Source organism: Saccopteryx leptura, chromosome 1, assembly GCF_036850995.1.
Source record: "Saccopteryx leptura isolate mSacLep1 chromosome 1, mSacLep1_pri_phased_curated, whole genome shotgun sequence".
Classification (NCBI taxonomy): Eukaryota; Metazoa; Chordata; class Mammalia; order Chiroptera; family Emballonuridae; genus Saccopteryx; species Saccopteryx leptura.
In genome coordinates this window covers 150,897,028-150,914,758 of record NC_089503.1, presented here as the reverse complement: position 1 = coordinate 150,914,758, position 17,731 = coordinate 150,897,028, and positions in this window count along the sequence as shown.

Below are 17,731 nucleotides of genomic sequence, written 5' to 3'. Positions count from 1 at the left end.
TAATTGGAGTCGCTCACTGAACTTCCAGAACCTCTCATTTTGATTTGATGGCCCATTGAATTATTTTTCCAAACACTTTTTTCTGGTGTTGGATGTTCACCTCTCCCTCTCTGATGCTAGAGTCCTTGAGACTGGGGTTCTGACTGGAGCCGCTGATTATCAGGGGTCAGATCCAGTGAAAGGCATTCTAGAGTCTCATTCAACCCTGTGAATAACATTACATTCTTACCCAGCAGCAGGAGTCAACAAATTCCCTTTTCCCCAAATATAATTTGAGTTGGGTGCCTGCCACTGCATCCCTAACTCCTGACTTAGTCATGATTAGGGGTAGAAGACATTTATTTGTAAGAATGTTGTTGTAGTTCCATAGAAGAGGAAAAAAATTAGAAATGTCCCACTGAATTGAAATTTGAGACCCATTTTCTAGAATAGCGACTAGCAGCCTATTTCTGTCCTTGGCCAGAGTGGGTCTACCCCTGGGACGGATCTACAGACCAGGGAGGGGACGCAGCACCCCATTTAATGACTGCTGCCGTCAGTCATGATGTTTCTCAACACTGGCCTTCGGAAGGATTTCACACACAACGTCTCTGTTCACATGCAGCATTCATAGGGTCCCTCTGGTGTTGGAGAAGGATTAATCCTTGATAACCTCCCCCTCCTACCCCAACCCCTCCCTCCCCCCGCCGCTGCTCATCTTGCCGTATTCCTTGTTCTTGATGAGATGAATGGGTTGTTGCCAGATGTTCCGGAGACAGCAGCTGCTACATCAACCCTCCAATAAAATGCCTTGAATACACTACCTCACAGGTTGCAGACGGCCCGCTGTGCTAAATTATTCACCCTGATTTGTACTGGGGAACTTCCTCCCATTTCAATTACTTGGGATTTTTATAGAAAATTGGCTATGGGAATTTGGCTGCCCCCACTGCCTGGTAATAATCTGGTGTGAATAGTCAACCCAGCATGGGCCGATTCTGGGTCAAGCCAGAGCGTTCCCAGAAGAATTCGTGAGGAGCTGTCCTTCGCTGCAGAGGAAGCTAGGCCTCTGTTTATACAGAACGATGTGATTTATTCGTGAGAGTTCTGTGCTATTTATGTGGTAGCCAGAGGAAAAAAAAATTAAAAATGTCACTCTTAATCAAGATTTGAGGCTGGCTTTCTAAAATAGCAACCAGTCTTTCCATAAATACTTTGACCACTGTTGAGTAGGGCTATGAAAATGATTTTGAACATCTGTATTATCCTGTAAAGAAATTTGATGCATGGCTGTACACATAATGGCTAACGGCTTGGCTGGGTGCTTCTTCTGCATCTCCATGGGGGTCTCGTTCCAGGACTGCTGATGGATAAGAAAATCCGTGATGCTGACTTACGTCCCTCGTCCCTCGTATACAATGGTGCATATAGTATTTGCATATAACCTGTGCCCATCCTCTGGGAACTTTAAATCACCTCTAGATTACTTATCATGCCCAATGCAAAGCAAATGTTATGGAAATGGCTGTTATACTGTATTGTTTGTAGAATACTGACAAGAAAAGTCTTATGTGCCCAGTACAGATGCAACCATCACTGGCCTAACTATATAGAACATGTCAGCAACAATGCTACTTTTTTTTTTGATAATTCTGATCCAAGGTCGGTAGAATCTGAGGGTGCACAACCTACGGATACGAAGGGCTGACTGTACTGTGTTCTGTTAACGTACACCAGCTCATCTAATGTTAACCACAATCCAAAGGGATAGCGGCCGTGTTACCCTCATGTTGCAGATGAGGAAATTGAGGCTCTGGGGATGAAGTGACATGGCTAATTGAACGTTCTTCTAAGTGGAGGGTTGATTTCAGAGCCTGGCTCTTCCAGAGAAGCTAAAAGACTTTGAAGTTTGGCGATGTTTGAAGCAGAGAAGCATAAGCGTTAAGTTCTTTAATTAGTTGTTTACACTCTGTAGTCAATGCGAATCACTTCTTGAGTTTTCTTTCATTTGGATTAATAGTGCCCATAAAAATAAGAAAATTGTTCTTGGATTTGCCCCAAACACACTGCTTTATGTTTCACCTGTGGGTTCAGTCTCCCCTGACTCACATCTACTGTGATGACCTCCTGGTGTGGGAACGTCAGGGTTTTTCAGGTTGATGGGCAAATCTATGTGTCCTGGGTTTTCCGGCATGTCTGCGTGGCCCGTGTGGTGGCAATGCCCACCCTTGACGGCGGAGAAAGTCATATGCACGAACTTGGCTCAAGGATGGGAGGCCAGCACCAGGAGAGAGCTCAGGTAGAACTTTTGGGCTCTGGCTGTGTAGCGCAGAAGGTTCAGTGGTTTTCAACTGCCGGTCCGCGTATTGATGCCAGTTCGCTAGAAATTTCATGCAGATTCGTGAAAGAATTCACCACCTTGATGTTGTATGAAGATTATAGAGTCTGTAATCATTGATCGATGGTTGAAAAACACTGGGTTAGCATGTTGTCTCGACACACCAAGGTTGCGGGTTTGACCCCCTGTCAGGACACATACAAGAATCAACCGATGCATGCATAAATTAGTGGAACAACAAATTAATGTTTTTCTCTCTCACTCTTTTTCTAAAAACAATAGATTTTAACAAAAGAAATTCTGGGGTTTGTTCCTTCTTTGAATCCCTCAGAGCATGTGCCAGAGACTTGGGGAAATGGAACAGTGAAAGTGAGGGAGCCAGGAGCCATCTGTCCCCCGCTCGTCTGTGTGGGAGCTTGCAAGCAGAAGGCAGTGCAGCCCAGCCCCTGAGTGAGGGCGTGTGGAGCACATGGCATGGGGGCCAGCCTGTCCCAAGGCAGGGCAGGGGGCACCTGTGCTGGGTCTGACAGTGAGGGGCAGAGTCCCCAGAGAAGGAGAGAAGGAGCTAGCCTGTCCCCTGTGCTGCTCTGAGAACCTGCAGGAGGAAACCTTGCTCTCTACTCATGGCCCGTCATTGCCATCCCCACACACCCCTGGGGGCTTTCTCGAGGACGTAGGAGGGGGGACTTTGAGGGAACCAACCTCACAAACGTGTGGGAGTGGGCTGGAGCTACAAAAATGCAGTACTCTTGCCATTAGTGAGGCTCTGACATCTTCAGAAATGCTGCTCAATGAAAATTAACAAAATTAAAAAAAATTATTTATAGCCTTTGAAGCATTTTTTTTTAATAAATATGCAGTATTTCCAACCTGACTGAGTGAAACCCTTGGATCTTCAAAGATCTCTGATACACCATTCTTCCTTCCTGTGCTTTTCCTGTCTGGAACTTTAGGTCATAGATTCAGAACAGGACTTTATTATTTTTTTTTAACCTCAGCAGATCTTTAAAAGTGTGCTCAGTTCATTGTAAAGAAATGTGGTTGGTTAGGACTTAATGTTTGTGGAAGGACACAGAGCTATAACAGCCCACTGAACAGCTATTAATTCGAAATCACAACATGGACTAAACTCATCATGTCACACTCAGCCAGCGTTGTTACTAGATCCAACTACCCTGAAAACACATAAATTAACCAATCGACTGCCTGCTGCGTGGTTTCCCTCATGGTGTAGAAATGACATAGAATGAACAGCTGCTTGGTCCTCAGCAGTAGCACTCGTGATGTTGACTTCTCCTGGGGCTCAAGTCGCTTTGTCCCTTCTTCCATCAGGGGCAACTTGGAGAGACTTGGGTTCCCAGGGGGTGATCGTTAACCTTCACTCTCTTTAGTGGCTTGATGATTGACAGGGGTTTTATCTTTCCCCACTGTGTTCCCCACGAGCCAGGCAGGGTCACAGGGAACGTAGGGGTGAGGAGACAAAGAGAATTCAGCCCTGGGGACCCCGTGCCCTGGAGCACCAGAAGCAATGCAGAGCCCACGGGTGCCTTATTTTAGTGCTTCAGGGATATTCTGGAAGAAAAAAAAAACAAATTTTTAATCAGCGCCTCACTGGCACTATTTCAAAATTGAACTGAAAATTCATGATTCTGCAGTGAAAGACTCATCAATATTTCAGCTTCCTCTCAGGCTGTTCAATTTCCCATTTAATGAGAGCAGAAAATAAACCATCCCCGTCAATAGGGAGTGCTTCAAGGCTCATATAGTAATGGAACCTAAAAAATTCAGAGCGATAGAAAAGTCCCATTCACACTGGGACCCAGCCCTGTCCATCTCCCGGGTGAAGGGAGGACAAACCCGCTGTCAGCGCTCGCCAGCCTGCACCCTGTGTGTGGCTTAGCACAGCCTCTTGTAGGTCAGGTCAGGACAAAGCGGGTCCTGGTGCAGCCACATGCAAGTTTCTTTCCGTTGTGGTGAAGATGTCAGAAGACCACTTTCCTTTTATCATTTGAAACATCTATGTCCAGTTGAAACAGCCTACGTTGGATGCTATAATGGGTATGTGTTTCTGAGCACCAGAACTCCTGTGGGGCAGTGCCTCCCCCAATCTCGGGCCTAGTGGTGGTGAAGCAGTCTCATCCTGTCTGCCTGGGGGGAAGGAGTGTGTGTGTGTGTGTGTGTGTGTGTGTGTGGAAGGAGACCTTGGATTAGTGATATATTGCTCTATAACAAATAACCTGAACATTTAGTGGCTTAAAACGACAGACACCATCTCACAGTTCCTGTGGGTCAGGACTCTGGGTGTAGCATTCCTGTCTGCCTGTCCCCCAAGGTCTCTTGCCAGACAGCATCAAGGTGTGAGTCGTGGCCATGTCAGCTCAGGGGCGATCTGCCGCTAAATGCACTCTCGTGGCTGTCGGCGAGCCTGCATTCGTGCTGGCTCTTGGACAGAGTCCTCAGTTTCTTGCCCCATAGACCTCTCCACAGGGTCATTTACAACAGGGCAGGGTGGGCAAGACAGAAGTCACGGTTGCCTTGTCGCATAATCCCAGAAGTGACATTCCTTCACCGTGCCGTGTTCTGCTCACTGGGAGTCCAGCCTCCACTCCAGAAGAGAGGGGAACACACGGGGCGTGGAGACCAGGGGCTGGGAACCAGTTGGGAGCCCTCTGAGGAGGCTTCTGCCCCAGGGTGTGCTGATTAGCCAGGCAGTCACCTGGAGCATTCCATTTCTCTGCCACAGTGGTTGGCTCATGGATGGACACATGATCTACATCAGGATAATGAAACTTAACCCTTAGGTTTTGGCTGGGACTCTTGGAAAGAGACCTTCTCTCTTCCTTTGGAGGTTCTAGAATGTCAGCCTGTAGCCTCAGGGGTCATCTTGGTCATCATCTTGGGAAAGCACCTTGGAAACGAGGCCAACATAGAGAGAAAATATGACCGAAAGATGAAAGTGACATATTCCTGGCGCCATGCTTTGAAGACCTCCATCTGGGATATGAAGAGCTATGTCTATCAGTGGATTTTCTGTTACATGACCCAGTAAAAAGCTTCTTGTTGCTTAACCATGTTGAACGGGTTTCTGCCCCTTTCTGCTGAAAGACCACTGGTACCCAGATACAGTATAATAATGACACTACAACGATTTTAAGTTTTTCTGTCTGGGAAAGAGAATCAGCGAGACCTTCAAGTTTGACAGGGATGTGAAACTATTTGCTCCGTACCTGACATCTGTTATGCCTGGACCAGTGAGGGAACTTGGGCTGACTTGTCCTAAGTCCTTGTCATCTCAACGGCAGGTAGACACTTTTTAGATGCTCAGTTGAAGCCTTGTGTCTGGCTAAACTAGGGCTGCGGAGTTTTTCTCAAGTCAGAATTTCTCAATCAGGGTCGATGTGGCAATGTCCGGCAATAATTGTGGTTGTCATTGCTGAGGGGCAGAGGCCAGAAAGTGACTGTCACATAGTGAGTAGAGGTCAGATGCTGCCAAACTTTCTGCAATATACAGCACTGCCCTCCCCAACGCCCCCGCCCTGACAACACGGAATTATCTAGCTCCAAATCTCTGTAGTGCAGAGGCTGAGATTCTGCTTTGAGCCATCTGTGGGTAATTTAGCAAATTACAGTGAGAGAGGTCGTTGGCTTGTTTCTGGTTAAGTAAGACTGCACGGCTCAAGCTTGAACCTGTCAGCGCATGCTGGCCAGAAGGGGAGTCGTCTTCACCCTGTGTCCCGCGGCAGGTGTCCCGTGGCAGGTCCTAACCCTTGAAAAGGGACACGCAGAGCATGCTCCTTCATGTTTTCAATAGCGATCGAAAATCGGCTTCCTCGACATTATTCATGTCCTCTGTCGTGTTCTCAGAGAACAACGCTCATTTTAGGAGAACCTGGGGATGCGAGTTAGGGGGAGAAAATGATGTGGGACCTCCAATGGCATCTGGTGCCACATCATGCTGGACAAACACAAACCCACCCATCGGACAGAGATCCCGATGTTAACAATGGGAGGGTTTGTCTTCCAAATGGAAGCAGGGTAATTAGTATTTTAATCGATGACATTAATAGCTGAGTGGGAATACCAGGAATAGAAACATAACCCTAGTCTTCCAACTAGTAGGAAATTTAGGTTTATTTTTTAAATTGTATTTTATTTTATTTGTATGATCAGCTGGTGTTTAACGTCTCTGCTTCCGTCCTTTCCCGGAATGTGTTCTGAACCCCATCTAGTATTGCCATTGACAGAGAGTTGTTCATTCGCTTGTTTATTCATGTATTTAATAAATGCTTGCACGTTCCTGCGGTGCCTTTCATAGTGAGTATTCAGCCCTCTTCAGTCTGGTCCTTGGTACAGGAGACTCTCTGGTCCCCAACAGCAGGTTCTCACGCTGGGCCCTCGGTGGGCTGTGGGCTGAAGGAGGGCTCAGGGCTGTCAGCCGAGCTCCCGAGGCAGCCTCGCACAGTGGCTGCAGTTGTAGTACCTGGGGTGGAAGGGGGGCATGAGAGACAAGCGGGGGCCCATGCTCCCCCCAAGCCTTGCGCTTCACTTGGAGCTAACCACTGGCCAAGCTCTGCTGCCTGCGGAGCTACAGACTCTGGAAGGAATGCCCCTGCCTTCAGCAGAGACTGGTGGGGGGCACCGTGAGGACCCCTAACTTCCACGCCCAGTGGCCGCTTGACTTTCAGCCTGCGTGCAGAAGTTCCTAAGCTCCGGGGCCCAGGCCTTTCTGCAGGTTTCCATATCCTCACCTACGCTCTGGGTTCCCAGGCCATCTAAGTACCACTTCCACAAAGTCCTATTAAGTCTCACTACTCAGCCATAAAAACATAACAGGTGCTTATTAGGCCCGGACACACACACCCAAGGACCAATTATGTGGGCACAGTGCTAGGAGCAGGCACCTGTGTCTTCCACTTGAAGGCTGTGTCACCTTTATGTCTCGCTGCAGGGAGATCATTTGGGAAAGGGAGGTTTGAGCTGGGTGGTGCGTATCCTCCCGGGCAGCTCACTGTTACCGAGACACCAGCAGGTGATTGTGAAGAAACCATCCTGAACCAAAAGGTGAGGCCCGAGAAGTCACCATAATGACTCATATCCAAGAAACATCCCTGAGAGGCCAACATCAAGCCAACTGTATTATTATCTTCCCCTGCCGGGCCTCCCTTCCTGGCGAGTGACACCACTGTCTTCCCCTGTTCTCACGCCGAAACCTGGATGTCATCCTTGAACTCCATCTTCTCCTCCCCTCCCCTCCTAGCTTGAAGCATGAGCAGATTGGAAACCCTGCCTCTCTAACCCTCCCTCGTATGTCACCCCCACCTCTTCACCCTCAAGACCTCACTGCCTCAGTCCAGTGGCCAACCGTTGCTTGGTCGGTCACCATGAAGTGTGTCCCTGCTTCCAATCCCAGCTGCAGGCTGCTGCCTCGAAGACTGTGAGGCCCCGAGTCTGAAGACACCGCTGCCCGGCCCGTGCTGCTCCTCTGCCCAAACCTCCCTCCCTCCCCCCATCCTTCTAATGAACATCTAGCTACTTAGCTTTCTGGGTCAGTTTGTGTGTCTCTTCTCAAGAAGACCCTCTGCTTTGACCTTTCTAGAAGCGATCCCTGCCACCTTTGCACCCTGCTGTGTCCCAAACATGCTTCTTCTGTACATCTGTGTTCCCTCCAAGTCCGGATGTCTTCAACCTCTCCTGTGCAACGTGGCTGTGGGGGCAGCAGGGCGGCTTAGTAAGTGCTGTGGCTTGCTGGATGGCTGTCTCATACTCCGCTGCTCACAAAGCACTTTCAATAACATGAAGCTTTTTTTCGGAGACTTGCATCCTGGCTCTGGGTTAGCTCTCCCTCCAAAGTCAGAAGCCCCCAGACTGCTTGTTCAAGATGGTGTTGGGTTTTGGAGAGAGATGGAGTAGATGTGTGTGTGTGTGTGTGTTTGTGTGTGTGTGTTTGTGTGTGTGTTGGGGGATAGTAGGTGGGAAGGGAGACACCCTAGGAGACTCTGCACCCTCTTTGCTGTTACTGGAGCTCCTCATTTTGGAAGCTGACTCACCATTTCTTTAGTCATAAGAGTGCCGAGTGCTCTGGTCGGGACTCATCTACTCTGCCAGGAGCCAAGTGCAACCTCTGATTCATCACCCTTGAATCTAGGATCTCATAACTTTTGGAAGACATGCCCATCCACATCTGGTGCAGGGAGCAGGGGGCAGGAGGCAGGGGCAGAGGGGGACAGGCAGCAGGGCTCAGACGGCAGCCTCCTGCTGCACAGTCACGGCTGAACACTCTCTCCCTGCACCCTGAGGAGCCTGGCTTCCAGGCTTCCCTTTGTGGCACTTGGTGTCCACAGGAAAATTCCATCACCTACAGAAGCAAAGATGAATTTTAGAAAGCTGTACTGATTCAAAGCAAGTCTAAACCACCCGTCTCCCCGAGAGCACTCGGATTTAGCTTCCGAGGGAAATGAGGCCAGTTCTGTGACATCACCCAGCCACAGTCACCTCCCCTTGCCATCTCTGACTGGAGCCTGCTCCGCGCTTGTCCTGGGCCAGAACCAACAAGCGAACCTCGTGTGCGATGTTGAGAAGCGACTCTTTAATTTAGTGCTGAGGAATCTCCTTAGAGGGACATTTTTGCAGAATGGTGCGGAACATCCTGCTCTCTTGCTGGGACAAATCCAGGATGGCTTTGGGCACAATCAGCTGTCACAACGTCAAAGGTCATACCGTTAAACCGGGCTGTTGCTTCAGTGGCCGCGTCACTTAGTATATGCTTAGAAAGCCTCCAAATAAAACAATCTGACCAGTTCCTTTTTCACTTCTCTCTCTGCCAGTAAGTAAATGCTGACGATCACAGTCCCTATGACCAAGGGTATTCTCCTATATACAAGGCTGTTAGTGATGTGACTTTATTGAGCCCCTATTGTGTGCCAGGCTCTCTAGTGGGCCCCATGACAAATGTCAAGATGAAAAGGATGCTCTTCTGTAGAGGAGCCTGGGAAGGTGTCCCCTCCATAGAGGGCACCTGGGCCGGTCACGTAGTAATCACCATGAGCTGAAGGGCCCTGGACAAGTCAGAGGAAGGGTGGGGAGGAGAGGGGCTGGAACTGGACTTGAAAGGATGCACAGGCTTTTCCTGAGTGGAGGTGACATCCGTGGAGTTGCGTACGGTGATTATGCTGTACGAGTATCTGGGGGGTGGGGGGACAGCCACCTTCTCCACAGCCAGTCATCGTCAAGACTGCTGTGGCCTGTGAGTTTTAGCTCCCAGGCAGACCCCACACAAGGTCAGAGCAGACTGAACTGTGTGCTGACCCTCTTTGCCAGGGACAAAGGGACCCCACCCCAACCTTCTTTTCTGTTGCACAGAGAGGAGTTAACCAGGGACCCCAAGAAGCCAGGCATGTCCTTGCTTGGGCCAACAGTTTGGTCTCTGCCAAGGTTGAGGGGCTTGTGGCTGTTTGGGGAAGATGCTGGCCACTGGTCCTGTGGATGCTTGGTCCCTGAAGCACATTTTCCTCGTAGGGTCCTGTACTCACCCAGACACAAGTCCCAGCTCCCTTCTTCCCTGCCTCCCCCACCACCAGACCATCTTTCTCTGAGCTCCACCTCCCAGAGATGTGCCCAGGCCAGAGAAGTGGATCCAGCCAACACATGTCCTTGGCAGAGGTGCCAAGGTAGAGTCCAGTGGAACAAAGGAATTCTGGCAGATCACTGGCTTCCTCTAAGGGAACCCAGAAGGTTAGGACCACAGTGAGCTGTTGGCACCAGCGGGGAATGGAAACCAAGCCTTGCAAACTTAGCCCCAGCTTGTCTGGGCATCTGGGCAGCCTGGACGCAGTCGAACTGCAACCCCTCCCAGGCACACATGCAGACTGAAGAAGGGCTGGGCAAAGGGTGCCGTCTGTGACCTGTCGGTGGTGTGGCCTTTCCCAGGAGCCTCGCCACACCATGGAGAAGCATGGGGGTGGGGTGGGGCTGTGTGCTTCATCCAAAAGGGTCTGCTGGCTCCAGGCCAGGGTGGGGTGAGGGGATTTGCCATGGTTTCTCTAGAAAGAAAATACACAAGTTTTTCCTGTTTAGCCACACCTCAGGCAGATCAGAAGTTTTCCTTCCAAATGCAGGGCAGCATTGTTCTGATACTGGAATCACTTGGTTTGCTGACTAAAAATTCTAAAAACCCGAGGCCCGCTGAACCGGAACTCAAGGATGGGCCCTGAGCCCACAGTTCCACGCGTGCCCCAAGAGGACCTTTGCCCTAGGTCAGCAAATTCTGCCTCCCATCGCAGACAGAGGGCCTGAGAAGTTTGTGCTTTGTAAACCAAGCAGGGGCAGTGGCTTTGCAGAAGACTTAAATAGAATTCAGACCGTTCACTCATCACTTCCCAAAACATATTTAGGTCCTCGAGCTGAGACGCTGTGATGATTTAGAAACTGCATGGTTCAGTAGCTGTGATGGTACCACACCAACCTCCCCTGGCGACCTGACCTTGGACAAGAAAATGTATACTTTGGAGCCTCCGTTTTCGTACTTCAGAAAGGTAGAGTTGGAGGGTTGAATCGAGTTGGAGCTCAGGGTGTGCCTGTTTTGCTCTGGGCCGAACGCAGGACCCAGGGACCAGAGAGAAGCATCCTGGAGGTTTGGAGGCTGAGAACCTGGCCTCTGGTGCACGACCTTCCTGTCCAAAACTAAGCTCGAACACATAGTAGCCGTGTGACTGTGGGCAAGTTACATAACATCTCTGGGCCTCCATTTCCCCATCTGCAAGGGAGTATAGTGATACTCCTTGCAGGTATCATGAGCATGTAAAGCGCTTAGAACCATGTCTGCCTGGTAAAAACACTTCCTGACTATTGGCTGTCCTTGTGCATTTTGCATTTTACAGACGGTCCTTTGGAAGGCCTTCTAGCTCAATCACTGGGTCTTGAACATACATTTCACTACGTGTGTGGGGGCAGCCAGCTGTGCTCTTGAAGAATCAACAAATATTTCCTGAGGCTCAGCCTTATGCAGAGGCGCAAAGAAAAGGCGTGCACTTTGCCTGCACGTAGTCACACGTCTTGTCAGGAGAGCCTCATTTGATGGTTGGTCTGCTTGTCTAGAAATGTTACAGACAAGGGCAGCCTCTGCTAGCACTTGGCATCCTTTCTTCTGTGCCCTCCTGGCTGGACTCTCATTCTGATCCTAACAACAGCCCTGTGCAGATGGAATTTATTTAGAAAAACGCTTTTCGATCTTCAGTGGTTTCAGGGCTTCTTAAGAGAGGCCCTTGGAAGACAATGAGTATGGGAGATGAAATGGATGTGGGGTGTCCCCAAACCTCTAGATACACATACACACACCTGCTCCAATCAGAGCTTCTATTGAAAGTCTCTATTCTAACGAAGCTGACTTATTGAATGTTTGCACGAGGCTGTCCTTGAACCCGGCTCGTTCATGGCCGAGGAACTGAGGCTCAGGGCTGGGAGGCAGGGTTGCAGGGCTGTTTGTCACACAGGGATTTGTTTCCCTCTGAGGCTCTCTGACTAGAGTGGAGCCTGTGGACACTTTAGGCCATGGTCCCGGAGGAGAAAAGCACATCTGAGCACCTACTTCAGCGTTTACTCACATCAAACCTGCGAACATTGTGATGAAAGGAGGGAATCAAACCCCGCGTGAAAATAACATGCAACTGCATGTCTGGAAGCCACACAGTATGTTTTAACCCACTTTGTAAATGCACTCCATGTAGGAAGATTAAAAATGATGGGCCCTCTTATTCATAAACTAATCCTTGTTAGAGTAGTGAATACACAATGTGTTTTAGTGCTCTGGAAATTTACTAAGCTGAGTTTTAAAATAAGGATCTTTAATTTTTAAAACTTTTTATTCTTTTTCTGCTACACATAGAACCATACATTATTGAACTTTAAAGCAATAATAGAGAAGCTATTTTAGAGAAGCCAGAAAATAATTTCATACTGATTAATTTCTGAACTTCATGGCTAGAGCATCTTCTTTCTCACTGGTAGTTGTAAAAACATGTTGTGTTTTGGGGAAATCTCAGAAAACACTTGTGTTGAGCCTGGGCCAGATGGCATGATTAATTAGAGCACTGGCCTGAAGCACAGAGGTTGCTGGTTTGATCCCCGGTCAGAGCACATCAGGAGCAGAACAATGTTCCCGCGTCTCTCTCCCCCTCCCCCCCGCCTTCCTCTCTGGCTAAAAGCAATAAAATTTTTAAAAAATTTAAAAGGAGCCTGACCAGGCAGTGGTGCTGTGGATAGAGTGTCGGACTGGGATGAGGAGGACCCAGGTTCGAGACTCCGAGGTTGCCAGCTTGCACACAGGCTCATCTGGTTTGAGCAAGGCTCACCAGCTTGGACCCAAGGTCGCTGGCTCGAGCAAGGGGTTACTAGGTCTGCTGAAGGCCCGCGGTCAAGGCACATATGAGAAAGCAATCAATGAACAACTAAGGTGTTGCAATGAAAAACTAATGATTGATGCTTCTCATCTCTCTCTGTTCCTGTCTGTCTGTCCTTATCTATCCCTCTCTCTGACTCTCTCTCTCTGTCTCTGTAAAAAAAAAATAAACAAATAAAAAAAGAAAAAAAAAAAAAGAAAACATTTGTGCTGACTCGGGCTGTTTGGTAGAGAGTATTTCCAAAGTTGTGCTTAAATAAACAGAAGCTTTAATTATCATTCATATAATAACAACATAATATAACTCCCCTGACGTATGAGACTCTTACATCCATTATGTCAGACGTCTTGACTCTGGAATCTAAAATAAACCCTTTGGGCCTGCAGAGGCTCCTTGATTTGAACCAGGCTCAGACCTTCACGATGTAAGCCAATTTCTGATGAACCTGCTGAAGACTCCATGATATAGTTTTAAAATGAAATGTGTTTGGGAAGTTTCTGAGAGATAAGGGTAAACTTTTTTTTTTTTTTTTCCGAAGCTGGAAACGAGGAGGCAGTCAGACAGACTCCCGTATGCGCCCAACCGGGATCCACCCGGCACGCCCACCAGGGGGCAATGCTCTGCCCATCCGGGGTGTCGCTCTGTCGCGACCAGAGCCATTCCAGTGCCTGGGGCAGAGGCCAAGGAGCCATCCCCAGCGCCCGGGCCATCTTTTTGCTCCAATAGAGCCTCGGCTGCAGGAGGGGAAGAGAGAGACAGAGAGGAAGGAAGGGGGGTGGAGAAGCAGATGGGCGCTTCTCCTGTGTGCCCTGGCCGGGAATCGAACCCGGGACTCCTGCACGCCAGGCCGACGCTCTACCACTGAGCCAACCAGTCAGGGTCTTTTTTTTTTTTTAATCAGTGTTGCCTTCAGAAATGAGTTTCATTAGCTGATGTCTGAAGTCACTGTGGCCGCAGGGAGGGGGCGTTGAAATGAGAATCACAGTGTTTCTCGGTGTTCCAAGTTAACCTGATGCCGGACTGAGGGGGACGAAGAAGGTGACAGCCGACTATAGCACAGGAGAATTCAGTGGTGGGTTTGTACGATCCCTCGCTCACCTGTGTGCATCTTCTGGTCCTAGAGTGTTTATCTTCCTGCCAAAGCGGGTGACATCGTGTGGGGAAAGCTAGTTAGCGGTTTTTTCTCACCTGCCAACTATGAGGAAGATGAGAAGCTCCAGGAAAGTGGGTCTTGTTGCCTCTTTTATTCCCTGTGTCCCCTGGACACTGGCAGCCATGCCCTGGTGTGTGGTGCACACTCAGTACAAAGCACACGTCTCTGTGGCTCCTTTGCCAAACTCAGGCCCAGGGGGCCCAAAGCAGCCAGGCATCAACTTCCTTGGAATTTCTAAACTTTAATCACTTTGTTTCTCACTGATACCCACCCGTTTACTCCACATTCATTGAGACGAATGGAACAGAAAGTCCAACGTCTAGACCCAACTCAACAGAAAAGGGTCCCAGCAAAAACTTATAGACACATTAATATTCTGGTCTTAGAGAACAGAGGCTCCCAACATGTCCAGGCACGAGAACCTCTGTCTCATGTTCAAAGTTCTGCAGACTCCCCCCAGCCCCGATCATAGCCATTGTATTTTTACCATCCCACGATTGTTTTCATCATAACACATTTTCTCAATTACAAAATCAGTCACACTTAAAATACATTTGCATTCTGTTCATCAAAATGGCATCTGGAGGACTTGACAAAGAGTGATAAAGATGTGTGAAATTTATCACAGTGTTTGGCACATGGAGTCTTTTCCTACTTCCCCCCAAATCTGATAGGTGAGCAAATCTATTTAGGTCATATTGATAAAGAAAAGCTACTTTTGGTTAATTTACATAAATTATTTAAAAAAAGAAGAAGTTCTAGTGGTCCTAGATAAACACACTAGGTTTATCCACCATCTACAGTTTTTGATGTTATTTCAAACTGAAACTTTGGGGGGAGTCAACTATTCGAGATGGGGAGAGAAGGGCAGGGACACCAGTGACACCGTTCCTCTTGTCTCATTCTGATTTGACTCGGGGCACAGGGAAGGCACCGCGGAGACCACTGCCCTGCCCCCTACCTGCGCCGTGTCCTCTGCAGTTGCCCGGGAGACACCTGCAACTGAATCGGCACCGATCAGGCGAGACAGCACATTCCCTTTGGACTACCTCCCTTGAGTGTAAGCCAGAACCTCAGGGACCATAGCGGGAGGGCTCGCCAGCACCCTTGAGCCAGGATCTCGGCTGATGTCCCAAGAACAGTGTTTCCCTGCCATCTGAAAACCCATGTGTGCAAGCAAAGCCTGGACCCATCTAAGTGTTGGATATCTGTGGTTTTCTAAAGAGGGAGCGGCAAGGGAGTGAGGAGCGGGTGCCCCCAACGTTTTTCTCTCAAGTTTTAGGGCCACGTGTGATGATGGGAAGAGAAGTCAGGGAGCAGGGAAGACAGAACTCGCCACAGACATAGCCGATGTTTCATAGGTATCCCAACAGGGCAACGGCATGATCCCCCCAGGGATGGGGCACAGCCCAGCGGTCACGGCCATGCAGATGAACAGGGGACCCAGGATAACCTCATCTGACTCAAAGTTGAGACTGCTGAGGTCCACCTGGCATCAACCTCCCCTTCCTCCTCCGTCAGAAAACCTCAACTCAGTGTCGCCGGCAGTGCACCTAACTGATAGGCGACTAAGTTTTGGCCAAAGAGAAATAAGCAAATATGATGTTGTGATTAATAATAAAAAATAAGTGATATGAGTGGTCAAGGTGTCTTGATAGTCCTAATAAACCCCATTCAGCCACACCTAAGTTTCCAATGATGAGGCGACCCGAGGGAGGGGTCTGGTGGTCAGGGGCACCAAACAGTGATGAGAAGGTTGGAACTTTTGGTCCCTCGCCCTGACCTCCCAGAAGGGGAGAGGGGCTGGAGGTTGAATCAGTCACCCATGGCCAGTGATTGGATCAACCACAGCGATGGAATGAAGCCGCCGTACAAGGACGGGGTTCAGAGAGCCTCCGGGTGCTGCACCCAGGGGGCCTTTGGGAGAGCAGCGAGAGCAGAGGGCACGGGAGCGCTGCCCCTCCTCAGACCTCGCCCCGTGCACGTCTCCCGTCTGGCTGCTTCTGGGTAGCACTATTCTTTGTGCTACACTGGTGCTCTGGTAAGAAAACCGATTTCCAGAGTGCTGCAGGCCACTCGAGCAGTTAATAAAAGTGAGTCGTGGACCCTTTAATGTATGGACTGTGGGTCAGAAGCAAGGTGACAGCCCGGACTCGTGATGGGCATCTGAAGTGGGGGTGTGGGGAAGAGCCCTGACCCTGTGGAACCTGACACAATTTTCTGGCCAATTGTGTCAGAATAGGGTTCAATTAGGGGACACACGGTGGCACAGAATTGCTTGGTGTAGCGGACACAACACGCCCACACAGCTGGTGTCAGCGTTGCGTGTGGCGGTGAGGGCACACTTGCGGAGGAGGTGAGTTTTCCTGGTGCAGGACCGTATTCTGAGTGGCCTTTTCTGGAAGGCTCTTCAGAAGGGCTGACCCGGCCACGCACCATTTGTCCTTGGTCCTTCCGCCTGTCCTCGGGCTCCAATGCTGACATGACAGCCAGAGGACAGCGCTGTCCGGGGACCAGATGAGGGTGTAAACCACACCTGTGAGAGGAAAGCAGAAAGACAGAGGAGACCGGGGTTCCTGGTGACACGGACGAACAGCAAACCAGCCCTTAACTGCCAATCTCTGCACGTGTCGCTCAGGAGAGCATGCAACACTCCATATGACTCAAGTCACTGTGACCTTGTGGAGCAAAAACATGGACATCACGGAGGAGTTGGTTAGAAAGGCTGAAACTCAGGCCCCACCCAGGTCAGCTGGCGGGAGGTACATCTTACCAAGGTGCCCACGTGCTTTGCATGCACACCAAACCTGGACAGCCCCTGGTCCAGTAGTTAGCATACATGCTGCAGTTTATCTGCTTACAACATTGCTAGTTGATCCATCCTGAACAGTACCAGTTTGTACTAGAACCCCGTGTTTGCTAAGCACCAGCTTTTCCTGTGGAGGAGGCTGCTATTCTTCAGGATATATTATTATTTAATGATTTTATAAACAGAGAAACTGAGAAGTACAGATTGGCAGTCACAAAATAGCCATGGGGATGTTAAGTCCAGCCCAGGGAGTCTAGTCAATAATACTGTGATAACTATGTGTGGTGTGCCAGGTGGGTCCTGGACATATCGGAGGGAACACTTTATAAAGTGCATGCTGTACACCTGAAGCCAACACAAGATAATATTGACTGTAAACTGTACTTGAAAAATAAAATAAAATAAATATATATAAGGTCTACCAGAAAGTTCTGTCCGTTTTTAGAATAAAACAAAATACAAATTTTTCTTACCGTCAATAAACTTTATTAAATAATATAATTGCCATTATTATTAATGATTTCTTGCCAGCATGAGGGCAATTTGTATATCCCATTTTTGAAAAATGTTTTATCTTTTGATGTGAAAAATTGAACCAGTGCTTGTTTGATATCTTCTTCATTTTTGAATTTTTTGTCCTTCAAAAAAATTTGTAAGGACAAAAACAAGTGATAGTCGGAGGGTGCTAAGTCCGGGGAATATGGTGGATGCGACAGACATGCTTCTGTAGCATTTCTTTCTTGTTGAAATTCGTAAAAATCACAGTGGCATAAATGAACTTTATCAGTAGCCATGGGTACACTATCGCTTCATACATAAGAGTAACGTGAATCAACTTTGTTTTAGTTAATTTGCTACGTCAGTATGTATACATTAAGTCAGGGGTCCCCAAACTAGGGCCCGCGGGCCACATGCGGCCCCCTGAGGCCATTTATCCGGCCCCCACCGCACTTCCGGAAGGGGCACCTCTTTCATTGGTGGTCAGTGAGAGGAGCGTAGTTCCCACTGAAATACTGGTCAATTTGTTGATTTAAATTTACTTGTTCTTTATTTTAAAT